This window comes from Bos javanicus, chromosome 6 (genome assembly GCF_032452875.1).
Source record: "Bos javanicus breed banteng chromosome 6, ARS-OSU_banteng_1.0, whole genome shotgun sequence".
NCBI lineage: Eukaryota > Metazoa > Chordata > Mammalia > Artiodactyla > Bovidae > Bos > Bos javanicus.
Window position 1 is genome coordinate 57,519,049 of NC_083873.1, and position 17,938 is coordinate 57,536,986.

Sequence of the window (17,938 nt, forward strand, 5' to 3'; positions counted from 1 at the left end):
GAGATGAGGCCCTCCAACATGAGCACATGGTGACCAGGGTGGAGAGCAGTGTTGGGGAATCTAGTTCTTCTTGGCCTGGCTTACTTGTGTAGGTCCGTGAAATTAAAATTTTCGAAACACTAGCCACTTCCCATTTGTGTCCAATGAAAGCCACTTTTGGTGTTTGCTGCAAACCTGGTCCATAACGGACTCAGGCACCCAGAATCAAGATTTGGCTCCAAAAAAAAAAAAAAAAGATTTGGCTCCAGGTCAAATAATCATTTGAAACCATTTCAAAGCAGCGTTGTGCAACTTCCAAAGGAAAGTTACGGTTGCAGTTTACAGAGATGACGAGACCTGATTGTGTCCTTCAAATACATTGTTCTGAACTATTTCACCTTGGCTATTTTACTTAAATCTCTAGGTGGCAAGAATGAAATGTAGCTCCATAGCTGAAAAGTGTTCCTAAAACAAAAGTAAACTTTAGGTGGAGGCTTGAGCTAACTTGAGATAACTTCTTTGCTGGTCCAGCAGGCTTCCTTATTTTTTCCTTCTGAATCCCAAGTCGGTTCATTCCCTGAGGTGGAATCATCCATTCTCTGCCCTCTGAAAGCGCCTTTATGCTCAAAGCTGTAATTGTCCTAAGTGCAGGACTACAGACTTTTCTCCCAAGTTCCAATCTTATATTACCGCCTGCCTCCTTGGGCTCTCCTACTCAGATGCCCTCAAATTAGATCAGTGTAGCCAACTCTGAATCTGTTTTTCCTCTTCAGTTAGTTCCTCAGATCCCCAGATTCAGTTAGTTCCTCCAGTCTAATCTGTACAACAGCCACCTCAAAATACCTGCCTGGAGTCTTTGGTGATTTTAACATGTGACTTGCCCCCTTTCCTTTTCAAACTTACAGAAAATTTCAAATGTGTACCAAGAATCATACAATGAGCCTCCCAATGCCCATCACCCAGCTGTAGCAAATCATGGCCAATCCCATTACATTGAAATCTCCCTCTTGCCCTATCTCTCTACAGGACAATTCTGAAGTAGATCCCTTACCTATCTTTGTATCTGTAATTATTTCAGCTGGAATCAAGATTGCCAGGAGAAATATCAATAATCTCAGATATGCAGATGACACCACCCTTATGGCAGAAAGTGAAGAGGAACTAAAAAGCCTCTTGATGAAAGTGAGAGTGGAGAGTGAAAAAGTTGGCTTAAAGCTCAACATTCAGAAAACGAAGATCACAGCATCTGGTCCCATCACTTCATGGGAAATAGATGGGGAAACAGTGGAAACAGTGTCAGACTTTATTTTGGGGGGCTCTAAAATCACTGCAGATGGTGACTGCAGCCATGAAATTAAAAGATGCTTACTCCGTGGAAGCAAAGTTATGACCAACTTAGCATATTGAAAAGCAGAGACATTACTTTGCCAACAAAGGTCCGTCTAGTCAAGGCTATGGTTTTTCCAGTGGTCATGTATGGATGTGAGAGTTGGACTGTGAAGAAGGCTGAGGGCTGAAGAATTGATGCTTGTGAACTGTGGTGTTGGAGAAGACTCTTGAGAGTCCCTTGGACTGCAAGGAGATCCAACCAGTCCATTCTGAAGGAGATCAGCCCTGGGATTTCTTTGGAAGGAATGATGCTAAAGCTGAAACTCCAGTACTTTGGCCACCTCATGCGAAGTGTTGACTCACTGGAAAAGACTCTGATGCTGGGAGGGATTGGGGGCAGGAGGAGAAGGGGACGCCAGAGGATGAGATGGCTGGATGGCATCACTGACTCGCTGGACGTGAGTCTGAGTGAACTCTGGGAGATGGTGATGGACAGGGAGGCCTGGCGTGCTGCGATTCATGGGGTTACAAAGAGTTGGACATGACTGAGCGATTGATCTGATCTGATCTGATCTGATATATCTATAAAAGATAAGGACATACTGACTCACACACACACACACACACATACCACCATAGTACTTTTGTTAACACTTTAAAATGTTTACAACTTAACATCATCAATTATGTAGTCAATGTGCAAACCAGTCATTTGTCTCAAATGTGCTATTTAGTCTTTACTTGAAAAAAAAAGTTTGTTATTCACTCAGTTGTGTCTGACTCCTTGCAACCCCATGGACTATAGCAGCCCACCAGTCTCCTCTGTCCATGAGATTCTCCAGCCAAGAATACTGGAGAGGGTAGCCATTCACTTCTCCAGGGGATCTTCCTGACCCAGGGGTTGAACCCATATCTCCAGCACCTCCTGCATTGCAGGCAGATTCTTTACCACCTGAGCCACCAGGAAGCCTCTCTTTGTTGGAATCAGGGTTCAAATAGTATCCACTTACTGCATTTGGTTAATAGGTCTCTTAAAATATCTTTTAATATGTAAATTCTTCATCCTTTTTTTTTTCTTTTTAAATCTATTCCAAACTGAATGATTTGTCCCATAGGGTTTCCCACATTGTGAATTTCTCTAACTGCCTCCTCATTGTGTGTTTAACATGTTTCTTTGTGCCCTACAGGTCATGTAAGGTGGTATGGAAGACAGAGAAGCTTGATCTGATTCAGATTTGATTTTTGTGGAACTTGGGGACAAGGGTAACTGAGGTGAATGTACAGCTTGTGCTGCCTGCTGTGCTGTAAGCAACACAGTCCTTTGCCTCTGACTCACCAGCCTCACATGTCTTCTGCTTGTATCCATGAATCAGTGACAGGCTAACTCATTAGCTTGCAAACAGATAAATTCTCAGACTCTTCACAGTTCATAACAATAAGAAGAGGGAAGTTATACTACCAAATATTAGGATTTATTATAAAGATACAGTAATAAATTTGGCAGAGAGATGAACAGACAAACCAATGGAAGGAAATAGCAAATAATCACATGTATGTAGAAGAAATTGGTGTATGACCAACATGGCATGATAAATCTATCTGTAAGGGAAAACTATTGAGTTAAAAACTCTGGAACAAATAACTATCCAGATGGAAAAACTAAAATTAGATCCCTACCTCAAACCATATCCAAAGCCATATGGAAAATTAACTTGGAGTTGGATTCAAGCTCTAATGTGAACACTTAAAAATTCTGAGAAGAAATTCACAACATTGTAAATCAACTATACTTCAATTAAATAAATGTTTTTTAAAACTACCTGTTGCAGGCTAAAAAAAATTTTAGAAGAAATTAATTGTAGGAGATTGTCTCTATGATATCATGGTAGAGAAGGATTTCTTAAAGGAGGAATTAAAAACCCAAACCATAAAGCAAAAGAGTCAACCACATTTGTATAATAAAAGCCATTATAAATAGAACTAAAAGACAACCCACAGTTTGGGAGAAGATATTTGTAACTCTTCTAACAAAATTGGTGATGAGTTTTTATGTTACTTTTATTAACTTTGAATCCCACACAACTTGTGAGCGTAAATCCATTTTATACACTCATGTGATACAGATTTTGAATTTTGATCAAGAACCCACTCTCCTCACCTGTGATCCCCAGCCCATCTCCCATCTCCACCCAGTGTCTCAAGCAAACTACATGTTTCTCTGATTCTGGATCAGAGAGTACAGTTTTTTTCTGGTTTCCTTTTCACAGAGGCACAGTCCTTTACAGATGTCTTGGGCACTGGGATTAAGATAGGATACCATGGATAAGAATAAGAAACTAGAAAAAAGGACCCAATAAAACTATTAGAGGAGAAAAAATAAAAAAACAAAACAACTGGGTCAGTTCCAACTCCCTGCCTCCTACCAGTCCAGGGCCACATTTCCAAGCACCCGTCGGTGGTGTGTGTGCGTGTGTGTGTGTGTGTGTGTGTGTGTGTGTGTGTGATATGTTATACCCCAGCCCTCGAGACCCACACCTGGTCTCATACCTCCCTCAGGCCATAGGTCCCCAGTGGTTGCTTTCTGGTTTTCTCAGTTTATAAAGGACAATTTTTTTTAACATGTAGGAAATATATTTTATTTAGAATTCAACTATACATTTAAACACATTTTGTTCCATTTTATCTAGCACTAATGTCTATTTGAGTTCTGAGCCTCCTGAACACTTGCTCACTCCACATGCTGGCCCAGCCCTGGCTGGGCTTTCCTGAGCACCCCACTACCACCCAGCAAAACCTCATTAAGGGGGAACAGGGCCCAATGGAATTTTGAAAGACTTTTAAGTTGTAAAATTTTAACTTGAAAATGTTACCGGCTTTGAAGACACTTTCCAGTACTTGCTGGAAAAACTTTGACCATTTAAAAGGGAAAAATGTTTCCGACTTTTTCTTTATAGCAATCATTACACTGCTTCTGAAGCAGCATAAATGCTGAATTCCTGGAGTCTGAATTTCCAAAAAGATTAGGGTTACTTGAAATAGCCTATTAGGTTAGTATCCTGTTCTCCCTACAGAGAGATGAAAGAGGAAAGAAAACTGATAAGTCCAGACAGGAAGGTAAAGCAGAGAAATTGGAACACTGAAATATAACAATATGGCCGCTCTGCTACACACCAGATTCTAAGTACTTAACTTTTGAGCTATGTGCTGCTCAGTCGCATCTGACTCTTTGCGACCCCATGGACTATAACATGCCAGGCTCTTCTGTCCATGGAATTTTCCAGGCAAGAATACTGGAACAGGTTGCCATTTCCTACTCCAGAGGATCTTCCCAACCCAGGGATCACACCCTTGTGTTTCCCACACTGCACCAACTGGAAAGCCCTTTACTAACTCGAATTCTGTTGACAACATTGTAAGGTAAGTACAGTTATTTTTATTCTCACCTCATAGGTGGAAACACTGAGAACCAAAATAAGTCAGTTAAGTAATTTGTCTAAGTTTACAAAGCTAGGCAGTGATCCATGGCTGCCTGAGGCTGATCACTGTGACAAGAATGGGGTCTTTCTTCAGAAGAACATTCAAACCTAAAGAAACTTCTGTGGTTATGGAATGTTAAAGGGTAATTTAACACATATTTGTGGAGTCTTGTCACTGGTTATAGGAAGAAATGAACTGTGAAACAGTAGGCATTGAGGTCCACGTGTGATCTTGTAGCATGCCAAGTACAAATGAATTTTTGAAGCCCAGGATGACACTAAAAAAATACAACTCGAAAGAATCTCTCTGGATACTAAGAATAGTTGTAGATGTTATCTTAACACACAGTGCATTAATCTTGGAGAACTTGCGGAATATGGAAAATTTCCAGGAAATATAAATTTGGAAAATACATTACCCCCTGCATTAGTTAGGTTTGCTTCATATGAAACCACCTCAAAAATGAGTGACTTAAGGCAACAGCCATTGAATTAGCCTGTCTGGCCTTTCTTCAGTCTCTCCCTGCCCTTGCATTTGGGAGACATTTTGGGAACCAACATTGCTGAATCAATGCCCTTCAGTTTCCCTTGTCTTCTCATCTCTATTAAAATTGTGTTCTCAAAGATGAGGGCCTTCTAACTTCCCCATTTCCCCACATTCTCTTTGACTTCCCAAGAGCTCTTAACCTGAGATCAAAGTTTCTCCAGTGATTCTGTGCGCAGAATGCAGAGAATCAGTGAACTTGGACAGAAAACAAGAAACATTTTTAAAATTACTTCCAGAAGCTCTGACCAAGATTTAGGTTTTCTTCTAATTATAAATGAAGGCAATAGTGTCATCAGTGCCACAACAGTGTCATCAGGCCCTGCGACTTTGTCATCAATAGAAATCACCTGTTTTACATTTCAGCTGCCACAGGTATCTCAGACTATCATTCATACTCATCACTACAAAATCATGATAGTTATTAGACCCTATTCAACCTGTGGTCAGATTTTGTTATTCAGTACGCTAATTATGAAGCACATATAAACTCCTTACCCGATATATGGTTTGCAAATGTTTCCCCATTCCTTAGGGGGAATTTTCCTTGTGTAGATTGTTTCCTTTGAGGGAATTTTTAGTTTGACATAGTAATTCTTACATTTTTAAATGATTGGGAAAAAATGTTTTAAGAATAATAGTTCCTGATATGTAAAAATTCATGAAATTCCAATGGCAGTGCCCTTACTCACTAGAATACAACTATATTCATTTGCTTACATGTTGTTATGGCTACTTTTGCACTACAATGACAAAGTTGAAAGTTGGGACAGAGAAAGAATAACCTGCAAAGGCTAAATTATTTACTAAATGGGCTCTCAAGAAAGTTTGTTGACCATTAATTAGAAGAGCATAAGGGTCCTGATGCTGAGAGGGATTGGGGGCAGGAGGAGAAGGGGACGACAGAGGATGAGATGGCTGGATGGCATCACCGACTCCATGGACATGAGTTTGAGTGAACTCCGGGAGTTGGTGATGGACAGGGAGGCCTGGCGTGCTGCGATTCATGGGGTTGCAAAGAGTCGGACACGACTGAGCAACTGAACTGAACTGAACTGAAGGATCTTGAAGACCGGGATGACATCTCATATTTGCTTATATCACTTCAGTGCCTAGTCCAAGTCCAGAGAAAGAATCACTAATGAACAAATCTCTCTGCTGGTTGATTCTTCTAAGCCTTTTGTGGTACATACCTGCCATCTTGGCATCTTGGTAAATTCTAATTCCCTCTTAGTTTTTTCTCTAAGCTTCAAGTTTAAGGACTTAAGTTCCTTTTATTTGAATAACAGGAGAACTTCATCTTATATTTAGCAACAGGAAAACGAGAAGAGGGCTGAATGTCTCTAGTTCAGCTCTACTGTTAAAGGAAATTACTAAGTAATGAAGCAAGCTCCCACTATAATGTTGTTGCACAATAGGAATTACTAGGCAAGAGAAAAAATAAGTGGTCAAAAGGAGTCTACCCTGCATCACATTTCTTCAGTATGCACTGATAAGGGGAAACCTTGACTCAGTTCAGTGGGCATTCCCCCAAGCTAAAGGGAAGGGGTCAGAAGAGCCCAGCAGAAGCTCAGTCCTCCCACAGAACATCTTTCATCAAGGAAGGTTATTCTGAAAGCCAGGGAAATAACCAGGCTCTCCTTATATCTTCTTAAACCACACAACTCTTGTACTCTACTGCCCTCAAAAACAGTCATTTAAAAGCCAGTAAAATTGTACGGGGTTTTCCCCAGTGGCTCAGTGGTAAAGAATCCGCCTGCAATACAGAAGACTCAGGTTCAATCCCTGGGTCAGGAAGATCCCCTGCAGAAGGAAATGGCAACTCATTCCAGTATTCTTGTCTGGGAAATCCCATGGACAGAGGAGCTTGATAGGCTACTCTGCCAGGGTGGCAAAGAGTCAGACATGACTTAGTGACTGAACAATGACAACAATATGGTACAGGGAAGAAAATTAGACTTGGAGGTAGAACATCTAGGTTAAAATTCCAATTTTTCCCCCACAGCATTCTGCCTTAGGAAGATTCAAATGTTCTAAGTATAAATCTCTTCATGCATTATATATAATGAGGGAAAGGAGGGAAATAACATTTCCCTGGTGGCTCAGACGGTAAAGCGTCTGTCTACAATGAGGGAGACCTGGGTTCGATCCCTAGGTTGGGAAGATTCTCTGGAGAAGGAAATGGCAACCCACTCCAGTACTCTTGCCTAGAAAATCCCAAGGACGGAGGAGCCTGGTGTCCATGGGGTCTCAAAGAGTCAGACATGACTGAGTGACTTCACTTTGAGGGCTACTGAGAAGATTAATAAGATGTCAATTACAAAGCATTATGCACTTGCAAATAACATGCCAGGTGATGATGAGGGAAAGCATTTGGTGCAGTATGGAGCTGTAGGCTGAGCCAAGCAGGCTGATATGTCCTTTGTCTGGTCTTTCATTCACTCATTCACTCATATGTTCATTCATGCCTGCTAGATTCCAGAAATGCCTGCTGCTGCTGCTGCTAAGTCACGTCAGTTGTGTCCGACTCTGTGTGACACCATAGACGGCAGCCCACCAGGCTCCCCGTCCCTGGGATTCTCCAGGCAAAAATACTGGAGTGGGTTGCCATTCCAGAAATGCCTGGAGGGGGCTTAAATGCATGTAAGGCAAGAGAAAATTTAACACTAAGCAAATAAGAAAATGGGACTAAAGGAAGAGAAAGTAAGTGAAGCTGAATGAAATTAGGAGTCAGGTAGAAAACCAGCGCTTCTAAGACTTTGAATTTTCTGAACCAGGAAAATTCTCCCGCAGACTGGGAACTGACAAAGCATGCTATCATTTTCTTTTACCAGGTAAAGACATCAAAAAACAAAACTAAAACAAGCAAACAAAAGCTCCTCCCATTGATGCTCACCATCATTTCATTAAAGAAAGACTTTCTTCTGTTAATACCTACAAAGTGGGAAGAATGTGACCTCAGGACAGCCCAGTTGAGTCTTATGAAACCATACACTGTTATTCCTATTTTGTCGTGAATGGATGAAAATTGGCACAAGTTGGCAAGGGCTTAGAATGGGTACTTGTGACTTGATACAAAATAACCTGGATACCTGCCAAACAATGAAGCCCTAGAGCCCATTAGTCAGGCCAGGGATGAAGATAAAACTGGTCACTCAAAGAAAGAACAGTTATTCCCGGCAGAGTCTTGAGAGAAAATACTTCCTGGATTCTGCTTGAAAGGACATCACGTGAGGCACTGAATAATATCTCAGGGACTTGCCTAATAATCCAGAGGTTAAGATTCCATATTTCCAATGCAGGGGGCTCAGGTTTGAATCCTGGGTGGGGAACTAAACCCCACATACCGCAACGAAGACCTGATGCAGCCAAATAAGTAAAAATAAATACTTACTTTTTAAAAAACCAATATCTCAGACTGAAAAAGGCATTTGTATCAAATGTATCCCTCTAATATGGGCAAATGGGGTCATGCCAAAATACAATTGGATAAAAGAAATTTTTCTGGATATAGTCCAGGTAACTACTCTTTATTTGGGTTGATCTGAGATAGGAACTGATTTTAGGGGACACAGATTTTAGAGGGCCCATGGACTGTGTATCTTTCAGAAAGTTTTTCAAAATGATCTTCTTAACTAAATTTTTGATGAACACCGAATGTGGATGAATTCTCAGTTGTTCCAAGTCGTTGCGATCCTCGTGCCGTATATCTGGAAATCCGATCCTGTGTTGATGATTAAACAAGGAGTCATATGCTTTAACCATCAGCTCACTTTGGGGGAGGAAGGACATACGTCTTAGGACAGCTGACAAACTTGATGAGGGCACAAGGGATAAACAGAGGGAAACTTAAAAAGTTTCTAACCTAAGGAAGTATTACATAGCTATGCAAGAGCTCACAAATGTCATGTGTTACAAGCTATTTTCATCCATTCTGCACATATTTATTGAATTCCCATTATGTTGTTGAGCTCTGTTCTATGCACTGGAGATACAGCTATGAACAAAACAGGAAAAATTTTCTGCCCACATAGTGGGGGAGCCAGGTGGAAACAGATGACAAATAAGAAATACAAGTGACTAACATGGTATATTAGAGGGTGATAAATGCTCTGAAGAAATATAAAATAGGATAAGAAGTGTGTGTGTTTCTATTTTCAAAAGGTTGGTCAGAGAAGGCCTCGTGGAGAAGGTGGTATTTAGTTTTTAAGAAAACTTAAACAACTATTTATCTACTTTATTTGGCTGCATCGGGTCTTCGTTGCAGCACATGGGATCTTTTTATGTTGTTTCGGTGAACAGTTGCCTCTGGGCTCGTGGGATCTTAGTTGCCCAACTAGGGACCGAACCCACATCCCCTGCATTGGCAGGTGGATTCTTAACTACTGGACCATGAAGGAAGTCCCAAGTAGGTAGTATTTAAGCAAAGGTGAAAGAAGGTGCAAAGTAGGGGGGCAATGTGAACATTTAAGGAAAAGCATGACCAGCAGAGGGAATAGTGAGTGCAGAGGCTTGGTGGCAGGACTGTCCCTGACAGGTTCGAGCAGCAGCAAGGCCAATATGGCTTGAGCAGAGTGAACCAAGACTGGTAGCAACCATAAAATCAGAGGTAGTGGTGCAGGGTCGGAGAGAGCAGAGGATTCCATAAGGCTCCCTAAACCATTATAAGGACTTTGGCTTTTACTCTGGGAGTTCTGGGAAGCCGTGGGAGGATTCTAAGTAGAGCAGTAACATGGCTCAACTAATATTTTATCAGATTCACTTGGCTGCTATACTGAGAATACACTGTAGGGTGGCATGGGCAGCAGCAAGGAGACCAGTTAGCTGACTGCTGCCTTCTCTAGGTGAGATTACACATCAAGTACCAGCAAGGTCAGAATGGTATTTGGGATCAAATGAAGTGGGGAGGGGGGTCTCACGGTGCTGGAAGTTCAGTTATCTCACCAGTCTGGGTAACATCCCTGAGATCCATAACACTGACAATTTACAAAGAGATTCTCAGAGACTTAGACAAATGTAGATACAACGAAAGGTGACATGCTATTGAACACTTGCTCAGCTTTGTGCTTGATGGCCCAGGGCAGGTGGGAAGAGGGAAGCCCCAGGAAACACTGGATATAATCAGAGAGATTTGTGGGGTGAGGCAGCTGCTTGTGAAGAGCAATGATTTAACAAGTAGGAGCAGGAGCTGAAAAGGGAAGTGGAACCAGTGCCCAGAGTTCTAGCTGCTTTGTCTATAAAAGGAGACGAGGCTCTCCCGGCAGCCACGCTGGGGCTCTAGCACGTAGCACATGGGTTTATGCTGTCTCGTCCACTGCAAGCACGAGTTCTTAAGAATAGTAACATTTTTGTTTATAAATAGGTGAAATTTCAAAATCTACTTTGGTTATCTGTTCATTTCATTTACTTTTTTACTCCACTATGTTTTATTGATTCTCATGCCTTTGAGAAAGCAATTTCAAGGCCCTTATAGGCAAGCCAATGTAAGGTACTCTTTGATCTTGACTTCAATCCATTTCTGTGTTTGTGAAGACTGTTTCTTACAGTTAGTAAAGATACTTGGGCATGACTTACATCCTGTTTAGATGCTAACAGTCATGCATCAGGTTGGCAGGATTGGCAAGTTACCCAGCATTGGTGCTGATGCCACCTCCTCCCAGCTCCAGGCAGATCCTGCTTCACCATGGAGGAGCTGTTCCCAGTGAGCTCAGACGCCTCAGAAACCTTTTCCACCAAGGGTTCTGGGGAGCCACCACTGATCAGTGGGAGCAAGTGTCCCCAGTGGGCCACCTTACTATCCCAGGTTCTGTCCAATACAATTTTAACTTCTTGCCTTTATACCAATTTTGGAAACAGACTCACTAGTTAAAAACTCTTACCTTATTATGTATATTTGGAAGTTAGGTGAAAATATATCATAGCAATAATGAGTTTGAATTTCCAACTAATATAAACATTTAAACAAGTCACTAATAGATGTAATAATGAGTATTAAAGTTCTCTTTTCTACATTAATACAAGGCTTTTCATTCTAGATTTATACATGGTTACTTTAACTTTTTTTTTTTAATTATTAAAAACATTTTTTTTGGCCACACTATATAGCATGTGTGGCTTCCCTGATAGCTCAGCTGGTAAAGAATCCGCCTACAATGCAGGAGTCCCCGTTTCAATTCCTGGGTCGGGAAGATCCCCTGGAAAAGGCTAACCACTCCAGTTTTCTGGCCTGGAAAACTCCATGGACTGTATAGTCCATTGGGTCGCAAAGAGTCAGACACAACTGAGTGACTTTCACATACAGAGTGTGGGATCTTGGTTCCCTGGATCAGGGATCAAATCCATGTTCCCTGCATTGGAAGCATGGAATCTTAACCACTGGACTGTCAGGCAAGTCCCATAGTTCCCTTAACTTTTTAAAAGTAAAGGGGCCTTTGTTTTCTTTTGGCTTCTGGGCCTCCCACTTGATTTAATGGTGCCAGTGGGTCACAGTTTTCTAGAGCTCTGAAGCCATCTGAAAGCTGATATTCATGTTTCTGGTCATGGGCAATGAACAACTAATTCCTGTGCAAAGGACTAAATTAGGAAAGAATCTATAGAGGAAGTCCCTCCAAGATGATCCATAGCAGGATTTCAGGTGGAGAATCAGGGGTTCGAAGCAGAGTCACAACAGTGTTTGGTCCATTCCCTACTTAGTTTTGTTATTGGTGACTCAAAGAACTACCAGCCTGGGCCCCACAGAGCTCTCTGTTGTCATTACCAGTCCTGCTGGGAGTCTCCTGTCTATGTGAAACGGGGAGGGAGCCGCTTCCCTCCTAGAGTGATGGCATTGCAGATGAGAACTGAGTGGTCCCTCCTACCCTTCTGCTATGCATGTGGATGCACCCTCCCTGTTCAACAGTCTTTATCCTGCCATCCCAAGAACACCATTAGTCTCAAAGTCCCCTTTTTTATTTCTTCCATAGCTGCTAGAAATGAGTGCCAATGAGGTGGATGACAGGCTCTCCTCTACTTTCTGAGATAGTGCTTTATAGCAAAAAAAAATTTGAAAATCTTTACCACATATCATAAAGGGAGTTCTTTCTCCAGGAAGCTAAAGATATTATAAAATCTCTCATGATTACCCCCAGGGCAGTAACTGACCCCAGGAGCTGGAAAAGTAATACAGAAAGTACTGCTTCTCACAAGGTTATGATCCTTCCCTAACTCAGGTTATAGGGTCAGGGAAATGATTATTTGCCACTAAGTTGTTAATCTCTGAGCTACAACTTGCTAGACCTAAGTAGCAAGGAGGAAAAGAATAATATGAGAGACAAGGGGCCTAGGCCTGCCTCTGTCCCCCACCCCTCCCACTTCCTACCCTTGTGGCCTGATTAGCACTCCATCTGGCTGTCTACATGTACTGAAGCTTGGCTGCACTCTGGGACTTCGGGTGTGGGTGGAGTGGGGGTAGAGGGAGTTAATGAGGAAAAGCAAAGGGAGTGAAGGGCAGGATAGAAGGAGTTCTGGCCAGGATGCTCTGTGTGCAAGTGTCTAGTCTTGACCTGACTAAGGTAGTTAGGTAATAGTTTCAACCATCAGCTGACTGGTTATGTATGAAAGACAGTTTGGGGATGTCAATGAAATTGGATGAGTGTGCCTGTCTTGACATCTAGCACTCTGGAAGTAAGTGTGCTCAGCAGGCTGCTGCAGAGAGGGGATGAGAACTGTATGAGTAAGTTGGAGATGAAGATAGGAAATAATTATGGTGTGATCCAAGACGTAACAGTATGGTTTAACTGGTGAGTGTGTGTGTATGTATGAGTGCTCAGTCAAGTCCAACTCTTTTTTTTTTTTTTCCAAGTCCAACTCTTTGCAACCCCATGGACTGTAGCCCGCCAGACTCTGCTGGTATATCTGGTCTTATAATTTAATGAAGAACAATTTTCATAACCCAATAAACATTCTAATCATTGTATACATCTGTATATATTCCTTATCTTTAAAAAAAAAAGATTTGAGGCTAAGTACATAAACAATTTGCATTATAATAAAGAGCAAGCTGAGTGCTATAAGAGAGCTACACAGTGGCCAGAGGGAAAGTGTGTTACATGGGGCTTTAGCTCTAGATCCCAGAACTTACTAGCTCTGTGACCCCAAGAGGCATTAACCTCTGGATTTAATCATCTCTGCCCTGAGGAGTTTTTGCAAGGATTAGAGACAATACATATAAAGTGGCTTCCATAATGCCCCCAATAGACTAGCCCCCTCAATGAATAAGAGTTACCAGTATGATGAGTTTTAAATCAAGCTGCGGATAAAAATTTGTATCTTACCCAAATATAACTCCCTTGTATGTGAGGATCCAGAGGAATGGGATCAGGGACCATAAGGTAGTCCTGATCAAAAAGACTCCTCCAAATGCCTCCTCAGCTCCTAGCAACTCACTGTTCCTGGAGGGAGAAGGCGGCGAGGAGGGAGGGGAGAACCTTGAACCTGGATTTGCATCCTGAGCCAGGGTAACAATAGCTGCTGCCACTACTTGAGGTCCACGCATGTGCCACTGTGCTAAGCACTTTACATACACTTTCCCATTATATCCTCACAGTGCTCTTATAAAGTGTATATTGGTCCCATTTAACAGGTAAAAAGAATGGAGACCAGAGGTCCAGCAGCTTGCCTAAGCCAAACTGAGTGGTGGAGCTGGAATGTGGGTTCACATCCAACCCTGCAGTTCAAATTCAGCCACTTCCCTAAAGTCAGCTTGCAGTTACACTAAGCAAAAAATCCTGAAAGATGTCTCCCCCTTCCGTTGCCGCCCAGCCCCCTCTCATCTGCCCCACGACCATCCTCCTCTTGTTCCTACCCTTCTCTCTCTGCTCAGTTCCCCACTTCCCTCAGATCGCTGTCCCAGCCGTGGGGCGTGAAATTTACCTGGTAAGACAGGGATTTAGGAGGTTTGCCTGTTTCCTGAACCCTGCCATCTCCTAACCCTAGAAGCCTGCTTTCTCAGACGTCTTACATCTCCCTGGTGTCTCTCCTTACACTCTACAAGGCAGCTGAGAACTAACTTCCCCAAATCTGACTCGAGGGTGGGCTCACGGAGGGGTGTGTGTGTGTGAGAGAGAGAGCGAGACAGATAAAGGGTGTGTGAGAGAGAGGGTAGGCACACGGAGGTGTGTGTGGGGGCGGGGGGGAGGGAGGGAGAGAGAGATAGGGGGTGTGTGTGAGTGCGCGCGCGCGCCTCTGGACCATCAGGAAGGGGAAAAGGCAGTCTAGCCCCTGCGTCATTCCGCAGTTGTTCGGAAATGGGTTTACGGGTGTTTAATAGGAAAAGACACTTAAGCTGTTCCCCGATTCCTTGATTCAGCCCCAGAGGATGCCCGTGCCTCAATTCACTCCCTGACTAGGACGGGAAGAAGGGGTAATGTCGGGAAGAGCCTCCAGGAGGCTTGGCCACCTTCCTGTGTTCTGTGCAGTTTTCACCCTGTCCATTTCGGAGAGAGGAGGCGAGGCTACCGCAGGGCAGTGAAGAGCGGGCTGGCAGTGCCACCTGCTGAGAGCCCCGCAGGCCCGGAGCGCGGCTGGCAGTGCCACCTGCTATAAATAGGCTGCTAAGCTCAGGGTTGGACCGCACATCCCTCCTCGAGGGCTTTAATCAGGCGCGGGGTTTCGCGTCCCCGGAGCCCAGGGTATTCGTCTGGCCAAGACCCTGCTCTGGGGCTGGTGGGGCGGCGCCCTGACACCTCTCGGGGCTGAGGCTGGCTGCCCGGGAGCAGGTTGAGGATGGACCGCCCGGGAAGGGAGAGACAGGGAGGGGAGGGAGACGGCGGTGGACCGCACTGCAGCAGCTGTTGCCGGCGAGTGACTCGCCCGTCTCGGCCATGCCGCTCGAGCAGAGTCACACGGCGCTGTGGGGAGGGAGGGGGCATCGCGTCCCCCTCTTAGGTCCCTGGGGACCGAGTTGGGAGATCCCGGGTTCAGCCCTCCCCTCGCCTCCCCCGCGCTCGCCCTGCCGGGGAGGAGGAAACGCGAGCCGCGCGCAGACACCTCCTCCTCCGCCGCCGCTGCCGCCGCCGGCGTTCCTGCGCCTGGGTGCCTGTTGCTGCCGCCGCTGGACCCGCCGACTGGAGAAGAGGCGGGAGCCCTGCCAGTCCCCGCGGCTGGAAGAGAGCAGCCTGCAGCCACGATGCGCGCCCCGCCTGCCCAGGCCGTCCCCGGGCTACCCCCGAACACCTGCGCGCCCCAGCCGGGTTCCGGGCTCTGAGCGCGCCGCGGCACAGGTAGGCGCTTCCTGGGGCCTCGCCCACGACACCCCGCCGCCTCCTCCCGGGGCATCCCGGTCGTCCCCTACCTCCTGCAGGCCCCTGCGCTCCCGGGCCGGCGGAAAAGCTGGGATCGGGCACTCCAGGGGCGTTCCTGCTGTCCTTGTCGCGCAGGGGGTGTCTCGGGAGAGGAAGTTGATTGCCACCTCGTTGTCCCCTAGTTGGACGAAAGCGAAACCTTCAAGTTCAGAGCGACCCGGGAGCTCCCGCAGGCACCCTCCCTTTGCCCCTCCCTCCACTCCTGCTCGCGGTCTTCGCATCTCCGTCCTCGCCCCTCCCGCCAAATATTTCTAGGGCTAGTGTGTTTGTAAGGCGACCAAACTGGGGGAGGGCGGTCAGAGTAACCCCAGGCCACCCTTTAAAAGTTCAGGGTACTTCGCAGTAGCAACTTGGCAGCTCCACCGGCGCGCGCAACATTTCTTTCTATGGGCACATCCTGTACCAGTCATTTTGAAACCCTGCTTACTTGTTTCTAGCAGCTTCCTGATCTGTCTGTGATTATGAGACCCCTCTAACTTCGCCACGAGTTGTTGTTGTGGGTTTAAGGTGTGTGTGTGCTTAAAAGAGATGTCATTTTTTTTGGAGTCCACCTAGAGGCGGCTTTACTTGTGGCAATTTCATTTAAAATAGATTATTCTCTGAAAGTTACTTTAAAAGGAAAAGAAATCGAAAGTGATGATTGTTCCTCCCATCAAACAGTTTGATTCTGAGTGCCCTGCATGAATTAATGGGTATTCATTCACTTCGTAGGTCATTCATTCTTCCTTTTAGATAATTGGGTGGTTTTACTTACTGATACTGTATAATCAGACTTTGAAAGAGCATTTTAAAATTACCTATTAAAATTATTTTTTATTGGCGTATACTTACTTTACAATGTTGTGTTAGTTTCTGCTTTACAGCAAAGTTAATAAAAGTGACCTGGCTTAAATAGGTCACATCTAGGAAACTCAGCTATCTCTAGAAGTCCAAATGTCTAAACCTTTTGCTCTGTGCTTAAACTGAACTGCAGAGTCCTTGATTTAAAAAAAAAAAAAAATCCCTTCTTTGGGACAACTGCAGTTCCTTCTCCTCCAAAGACTGGAGATGAGATTGGTAGAAGTAGAAGCATGGCCACCTCTGGATTTCCTTGTGCTTTGGGAACCTGCTGTAGGTGGGAGGGGTTGGCCTCAGGAGTGACCAGGAGAGTTGTTTTAAGGGGCTGGGAATCCACCTTGCATGACAACTCTTTATGTTTCTGAACACATGATGTTCTATTACCATCTTGGTTAGGGATACAGGAAGCAGCTGGGTTCCACACGATTTTGTACAGTTGATGTGGCTTCTCTTGCTTGGGAGGAGGTATGTCTCCTGCTTAGCTCTGCGCAAACTCTGGGAGTTGATGATGGACAGTTTTAGAAGGCTGGCATGCTGCAGTTCATGGGGTCACAAAGAGCTGGACATAACTGAGCAACTGAACTGAACTGAACAGCTCTTTCCTGGGAACCTTGAAGACTGTCTTAAGAAATAAGGACATTGAATGAAAAAGTTTGCATAAAATAGGATTGACTGCTTTTGTAAACAGATATTTTATAGTTGTTTCAAGTGGAAAGCTGTGGCAGTCTCGAATCTGCCTGCTTCTTTTTTTTTTTTTTCTAACAAGGTATAGGGAAATAAGGCCATAAAAAGTGCTTGCTCTCCAAATTTCTCTACCGTATCCTGTTGATAAAACCTGAGCTAGTGGATAGTGAGTGCAGCTGTGAATTAAAGGGCACTGTGTGAAATGTTTAGGGGAGATTTCCTGTAGTGAAGACAGTGCAGTATCCTGAGACCACAGTATCAACTGAGTGCAAAGAAATATAAAAGGGACTAAGTGTGGCTCAAAGCAGTGCCTGAAATCATCAAACAATCATTAAAATAAATGCCTTTCTGTGGACTTGTCCAGCCACTGGCAGACCAGTAAAACAGGGGAAAAAATTCACTGGTGTAGTTATAAATTATTAGCATATTAGCATCAAAATAAAGTTTTGAAAATGGAACTCTCTGCTTAGTCTGCCTTTATCTTTCCTACTGAGAGCTCTGGAGATTTCTCCTCTGTCTATGGTCATATTTCTGGTTTGGTGCAGCCATGTCAGTATTGACCTTTTGTCCTATATGATATTGGGACGGTACCAGATGTTTGAGGAAGAAAAGGGCAACTCTGAAGAAATTAGTCGGCTTTCCCCACTTCCCTTATCATCCAGCCGTTGACAATCTCTGTGTCCTACTTCCCGGGACACATTAAGTGTCACCTGAAGACACCCTAGAAGGTGACCTTCACCAGAAGGGCT

The 17,938-nt window shown here is 44.2% G+C and overlaps 1 protein-coding gene across 4 annotated transcripts in view; it reads left to right on the plus strand.

Moving 5' to 3' along the window:
- Positions 1 to 15,499: 15,499 nt before the first annotated feature.
- The window catches only part of TBC1D1 (TBC1 domain family member 1), a 225,136-nt gene continuing 222,697 nt past the window's right edge, over positions 15,500 to 17,938 (plus strand). For all 4 annotated transcript variants that reach the window (XM_061419892.1, XM_061419896.1, XM_061419893.1 and 1 more), the window contains exon 1: positions 15,500 to 15,587. The gene's annotated coding sequence lies outside the window, so the exon portion shown is untranslated. The remainder of the gene's footprint in view (positions 15,588 to 17,938) is intronic.